The sequence below is a fragment of the Bos indicus x Bos taurus genome, chromosome 28 (genome assembly GCF_003369695.1).
Source record: "Bos indicus x Bos taurus breed Angus x Brahman F1 hybrid chromosome 28, Bos_hybrid_MaternalHap_v2.0, whole genome shotgun sequence".
NCBI classification, from domain to species: domain Eukaryota; kingdom Metazoa; phylum Chordata; class Mammalia; order Artiodactyla; family Bovidae; genus Bos; species Bos indicus x Bos taurus.
The window spans coordinates 13141590-13148986 of record NC_040103.1 but is presented as its reverse complement, the minus strand read 5'-3'; positions in this window follow the sequence as shown (position 1 = coordinate 13148986).

Sequence of the window (7397 nt, the reverse complement as noted above, 5' to 3'; positions counted from 1 at the left end):
ACTGCCATTTTGGACTCTTTTTTCCTATTCTAACTACCTAACATTCCCCCCTCAAGAGATGGGAGGCCCAATTCTTTGGGAATAGGGGTGTCGAGATCTCTCTGGCTACTTCCTGCTGAGCTGGGATGACGAGGGGCATTGGGCCTCCCTCTCTTGCTAGTCTCAAGCGTCAGAGTCCTTATAGCAGTGTTCATCTAAGGGTGAATGATATTTTCTGTGGTTGGGTGTAGTTTTCTATATCCTTGTTGAAGTGGCATTGCATGTTGTAGCTTGTTGACCTGAGCAGACAAAATGGGTTAGACAATTGCTAATATATGGAGCAGTCATAAGCAGCATTAATATGGTGATAACATGGGTTAGTAGATGCATTAGCCAACTCCAAATTCCCCTTCGCCAGAAGAAGGATCCCCCAAAGAGAGATTATAGCCACCTTGAGGACTCTCCAGCTCGTTCTTTGACATCCCATAGGATCTTAATTTTTTTTTGAGGACTGTGAGACTTTCTTTAACTTTTCTGGAGGTATTTACCCAGCAACAACACGTCTCATTCAAGACGCCTCAAGTCCCTCCTTGTTCAGGGATCAGGAAATCTATCTTCTATCTGTTTTGGAGTACAACCACTGTCAAGCTGTGTTGGCTCTTTAGAGCTATCCTGAGAAACCTTATTCCTGGAAACTTAAATTGAGAATGTTCATTAGAATGACACTCTTTGTAGTCCTGGATAGATATCTGGAAGAAACACAAGCTAGAATCAAGATTGCCAGGAGAAATATCAATAACCTCAGATATGCAGATGACACCACCCTTATGGCACAAAGTGAAGAGGAACTCAAAAGCCTCTTGATGAAAGTGAAAGTGGAGAGTGAAAAAGTTGGCTTAAAGCTCAACATTCAGAAAACGAAGATCATGGCATCCGGTCCCACCACTTCATGGGAAATAGATGGGGAAACAGTGGAAACAGTGTCAGACTTTATTTTTCTGGGCTCCAAAATCACTACAGATGGTGACTGCAGCCATGAAATTAAAAGACGCTTACTCCTTGGAAGGAAAGTTATGACAAACCTAGATAGCATATTCAAAAGCAGAGACGTTACTTTGCCAACAAAGTTTCGTCTAGTCAAGGCTATGGTTTTTCCTGTGGTCATGTATGGATGTGAGAGTTGGACTGTGAAGAAGGCCAAGCGCCGAAGAATTGGAGCGCCGAAGAATTGATGCTTTTGAACTGTGGTGTTGGAGAAGACTCTTGAGAGTCCCTTGGACTGCAAGGAGATCCAACCAGTCCATTCTGAAGGAAATCAGCCCTGGGCTTTCTTTGGAAGGAATGATGCTAAAGCTGCAACTCCAGTACTTTGGCCACCTCATGCGAAGAGTTGACTCATTGGAAAAGACTCTGATGCTGGGAGGGATTGGGGGCAGGAGGAGGAGGGGACGACAGAGGATGAGATGGCTGCATGGCATCACTGACTCGATGGACGTGAGTCTGAGTGAACACCGGGAGTTGGTGATGGACAGGGAGGCCTGGGGTGCTGCGATTCATGGGGTCGCAAAGAGTTGGACACGACTGATCTGATCTGATGTGATCTGATAGATATCTGAGATTTCCCAGGGCTCACAGGTGTACTGAGTGCCCTCTTATATTTTCTTCCATGGCTTTACTCTTGAGTAGTGAATCCAAGAGTTGTGCCCTGGAACCTTGTCTGCTGTGGGGGTAGAAAGTATAACAGGGTAGGGGCCCTTCCGTGTAGGCTGGAGTTGAGCCTTTGGGGATCCATCTTTCCAGACTTTAATTAGGACTTGAGTCCCTGGAGCATATAGTGGTGGCTCTTTAGAATCTTTTGGGTCCTGGTTGACACCCCACAAGGGTATTTCTTGTTGGAATTGCCCAGTGGCCATGGTGTAAGACCAGAGGGCTTGAGCCTCTGGATCTAGGAAGAGGTCATTGATATAAACAAAATGTCTCCCATATAGCATCTCATAAGGGCTAAGACCAACCTATTCCTTAGGGGCAATATGAGTGTGGAGGAGAGCTATGGGTAAAGGCTTCTTCCATTCAAGGGAAGTCTCCTGTGTTATCTTTGTTATTGGTGATTTTAAGAATTGGTTGGCTCTTTCTACTTTGCCTGAAGACTGAGGCCTCCAGGCACAATGGAGGCAATAAGTAATGCCCAATGCTTTAGAGACTCCTTGGGTGACCTTAGAAGTAAATGATGTCCCATTGTCCCTTTGTAATGACCTGGGCAGACCAAATCTTGGAATGATTTCATCTAGCAGTTTTTTTTTTTTTTTATACTACCTCCTCAGCCTTCTCAGTCCAGGTGGAAAAATCTTCAGTCCACCCTGTGAATGCGTCTATCATGACTAGTAGGTATTTATACTCTTGAGAAACTGGCATCTGTGTGAAGTCCATCTGCCAGTCCTCTCCTGGGTATGTCCCACGCTGTTGGACAGCCTGGGTCAACTGGAGTCTTCTAGCTCCTTGGAGTTGTTATTGGCAAGTGGAACAATTGGAAACCACTTGACTTATAGTCATTTTGGAGGCCTGTTCCTCTGAAGGACCTTTCTAGTAATCTTTGGAGGGCCTTCTCCCCTAAATGAGTGGTGGCATGTAAGGAGTTAACCAACTTCCAGTGGAAGTTCCCAGGCAGAAAAGAGTCAAGGAGTCCCTCCTTTTGGAACCACCCCATATCGTCTTCTTGAAAGTCCTCACTCTTAGCTTTAAGAGTCTCACTTTCAATATATGAAGGAGTTCCTGGCAAATTAGTCTGCGGAACTAAGGTGGCAACCCCTATTAGGTCATGGTTCTGTAATGCTGCTCTCTTAGCTGCCTGATTGGCTGCTTGGTCCCTTGTGCCACTTCCGTGCTCCCTTTTTGGTGTCCTCTGCAATGGGAGACTGAAATCTCAGCGGGCAGATGGACTGCCTCCAAGAGCCTAAGGATTTGATCACCATACTTGATTTGGAACCCTGGGGTGGTCAAGTAGCCTCTTTCTTTCCAAATAGCGGCATGTGCAGGTAGCACCAGAAAGGCATACTTGGAGTCAGTGTAAATGGCTACTCTTTCTTTTTCCCAGCTCTAAAGCTTGAATCAGGGCTATGAGCTCAGCCAATTGGGCTGAAGTACCGGTGGCAAAGGTTTAGCCTCTATGATCTCAAAATCGGAGACTACTGCATATCTGGCTCTTCTTTTTCCATCCAAGACAAAGGTGCTTCCATCAGTGTGCCAGATTTGCTCAGAATTGGTCAGAAAATCTTCTGACAATCTCTCTTGGGGTTTTGAACAATGGTCCAAAGTTTCTAGGCAAGAGTGAAGGGAGAGAGCCCTTGGGGGTAGACAGGAGGATAGCTGGGTTAAGAACCTCACAAGGGGATATAGTGAGGCCCGGATTTTCCATCAGCACTACTTGATATCTGTGGATCCTTTGATCAGACACCTATAAATGGCTTCTCCCATTCAGGAGTTGTTTCATTTGGTAGTTGGTAAAAATAGTTTGCCCCCAAGAGAAAGTTTTAAAGCATCTTCTATCAGGACTGCAATAGCTGCAAGATTTCGAAAGCAGAGAAAGATCTCTTCCCAATAAAGGAGTAGGACACTCAGGGACCACCAGAAACTGGTGGGAAAATATTTGTCCATCCAAGCAACAAAGAAGTGCTTGGGTGAATCTTTTTGTAATTGTTTTTCCTGTAGCACCCACAATGGTACGGGTTTGGGAGGAGAAGGCTCCAGAATAGGAGGTCAGGACAGAGTAGGTAGCCCTTGTGTCAACCAAGAAATTCTCAGACCTACCTGGCACATCTTGCTGCACTCTTGGCTCCAGCCCCATGATGGTTATCTGTGACAGGTGGGCTGGCTGGAGTGAGCCACTTCAGTCCTGTCAACCATCGTGAGGGAAAGCTCGGTGCTTAACCTTGAGGCTCTTAGGTCCCAAGGACAGTGTACTGTCCAGTGTCCCAATTGATGGCATTTGTAGCAAGCCATTTTAGGAGACTTGCCACGGTTTGGACACTCTTTGGCCCAAAGTCCCGCCTGTATACAGATTAGGCATTTACCTCATGCCTTGTCCTTTGAGTACTCGGAGTTTGCCATAGGGCTTCCCTGGATGGCGGCCAGCATCTGGGCATGCCTTGTCTCTTTGCTTTTCTCCCTTTCCTGGGCCTTGGCCTCCCTCTCCTGTTCTGTTATAAAAGGTATTTATGGCTGTCTGGACCATCTCATCTAAAGAGGCAGCAAGGTCCTGCTTCTCTAGCCGTTGTAATTTTATCCTGATGTCTGATGCACTTTGGGAAAGGAATCTGTCCTTTAAAATCACCTGTCCCTCGTAAGAGTCTTTAAGTCCAGATTGGTAAACTTTTGGAGGGCCTCTGTTAGACTTTCCAGAAAGGCGATGATGTTCTTGTTAGACTCCTGAGTTATTGCTGAGACCGGGCACATTCCCACAACTAATAGGCTTCCTTCTATTTCCATGGGTGGACTTCCTTAGGGGTGAGTTTTTCTGAAGTTTATCCTACCTAGTACTGTTGCAACCTGAGAGCTGGGCATCCCTGGGTCGGGTGCAGATCCCCAGGCAGATTGAGGCATAACACCCTCCTGGAGATCAAAGCCCTGGGCAGGTTGAGGCAAGTCAGCCTCCTGAGAATTGGGTCCCTGGGCAGGTGGAGGCATGTCGACTTCCTGGGACCCTTGGACTGGCAGATTCCTGAGTAGGTTGAGGTGTGACAACCTCCCGAGGACCTGGTTCCTAGGCAGGTCGACCTCCTGGGACCCCTGGACTGGCGGATCCCTGAGCAGGTTGAGGTGTGACAACCTCCCAGGGACCAGATCCCTAGGCATGTCAAGGCAGGTTAAGCTCCTGGGACCCCAGGCTGGTGGATCTCCGAGCAGGCTGAGGCACGACAACCTCCCAGGGACCAGATCCCTAGGCAGGTCGAGGCAGGTCGACCTCCTGGGATCCCAGGCTGGAGTTGGGCATCCCCAAGTCTCCAGCATGACTAGTGCTGGGTAGGATTAAGGGGTTGTAATCTTAACTCATTGCCAGTTTCTTCACCACGGATGGGAATAGGTACCATGATGTAAAGCAATCCAAGCCTGTGGCCTGAGACTGAACCTGGCAAAATAGCCATAAGCCTTATCCTCTTATTGCTCTGAGATAGTATAATTTCCTCCTCTAGTCCTCAATAAGAGCAGTTTAGGATGTTTCCAATGGTAAACATTTCATTGTAATAGGCCCACTTTAGGTAATAACAGAAGTAATGACAAATGAGTGGGTTATCTGGTCCTGTTAGGGGCATTAAGAATATTTTAATAATAAACTTGGTGGAGCATTGTTGCCTACATGGGTGCAGAGTCCTGGTTGTAGGAGTTAGTAAGTGGCTTAAGGACAAATTGATAATAGGCAACAGACCAGATGTTCCCTAAAAGTGGAGTGGAGATTTGATCTGAGGGTATGTTTGTAACTTTAGGAGAAGGGTGGTAAGGGTTTGGGCCCAAACAGCCTGAAGGGCTAACTCCCAAGGTAATAAACATTGTCCCTGGAAGCCCAGTTGCCCTTGAAGGGATGCCACCCACAGATGGACTTCTGGCAGGTATTGTGTGCCTCACCCACCCTAGCAGGTCCACTGAGAGGGGCTGTTGTCACACATGTAGGAAACGTGGAAGATGAAGGCCTGAATCTCTAGAGGGGTATACAGTATTTCCCTCCCAAGGGCCAGCTGTCTTCTGGTGGTCCTGCCAGAAGATTATAGACGCAATATTGTGGGCCCAGATGGGCCTCATGAAAAGAGCCTGAAACAGGACTGAAGGGGGCAGGGCGCAACTTTTGAAAGAATAACATAGCCCAAGGGCATAGCATAAAATGATTAAAATAAAATGGGTCCAAGATAGCAGACAAGTCAAATTTAACTAAACCTTGATCCTCAATCTGCAAGCTAAATAACATACCCAGAGGCAACAGAACAGTTCCAAGGCCCTATCAAAAGACCAAGGACTGGGTGGTTCCCCAATTGTTGGAATGATCCTCCCACTCATTAGCATATGAAATCACCCAGCTCTCAAAAACTAAGCACACATTTCATGGCTGCCACACTCACCCTCTGTAATGGCACACACTCTGTGGACTGTGCTTCTCTCTGAATCCAAACAAATCTACCTCTTACCTATTGCTGTGTCTCTCACTGAATTCTTTTTGCAATGAGACATCAAGAACCTGAGCTTCATTAGGTCCTGAAACGAGGCACCATGGGCTTTCGCTTAGCTCAAGTCCTGGTAGAAGCCAACTGAGTGACTGAGCATAGCACATAGTACCTGCCGCGTGGGTTTGAGTCCCAGTCTTAGGTAAACAGTTTCAAACACAACTTTCAGAAATGGAAAGATGATGACCTGCTCTATACTTTGTAAACAGTGGCATAGATGGAGAGAGGAACTGAAGGATGGGAGGAAAAAGCAGTGGGAAAAACGTGCCGAGGAACCCCTTTCAAAACTTGCTGGAAAATCTGCTATATACCTGACCTGTGCACACTATTTTCATTGGCTTGATCACTGGCACAAAGGAGGTTAGGGACAGAAGAACCCTCACCCGCCTGGGCAACAGCTCCTAGGGTGCAGCAGACAGCAGAGCCTTTGGGACACACTGGGGAGTAGCCCCTGCCAGAGTCCCTCAATTGCACCCACTGCTGCTCGTCTGTTTGCAGGGAATTTGAGGAAACAAGAAATGAGAGATTGGAAAGGAATTAAGATTTTGTTAGCCATATGTCCTTCCAGACATGGGGGTGAGAACCTCCTACCTTAACCGGAGGTCTTCTGGAATCTGAGACTGAGCCACGTGAGCTTTCTGCTGTTTGTTCTTGTCCCAGTTGCCAGCATCCTAGGCTTCTCATCACTTCCACTGCACTGGGCTTCCTTTGCATTCAGCTTCCACCATGTGAGATTTCACCAAGTTGGGCTTCTGCTGTGCTTGGTCTCTGCCTCGATGGGGCTGAGCTGGGGTTGTTTCAGCCAGGTTAAATCTGAGACATGTCGGATTTAAGGTACCAGATATGTTGGGGGGAGTGTGTCATTTCCTTGGTTCTGTCTCGCCACAGCAAAGATTGAAATGGCAGACCTGTGTTACAGCTCGGTTACAGGTCAGTTTTATCTGGCAAGCAAAAGATAGTACATCCGCGAGGCGTGAGGGTGGGCTTACCCAAAAAGGAGAGAGGCTCAATCCTGGCTCCTCTTTTTATGTTTTGTCTCCTCCCCCTGAGCCTGCCCTATGTAAACTGGGCTAGCCAGGAGGGCTGTTTGTTTCACCTGAGGTTCTCACTCCATCTGCAGATTTTCTTTTGTTCCATCTTCATGGGCTTTTTCCTTTCTTTGTCTTTTAGCCACCACCATTTTGGACTCCTTTTTCCTAATCTAACTGCCTA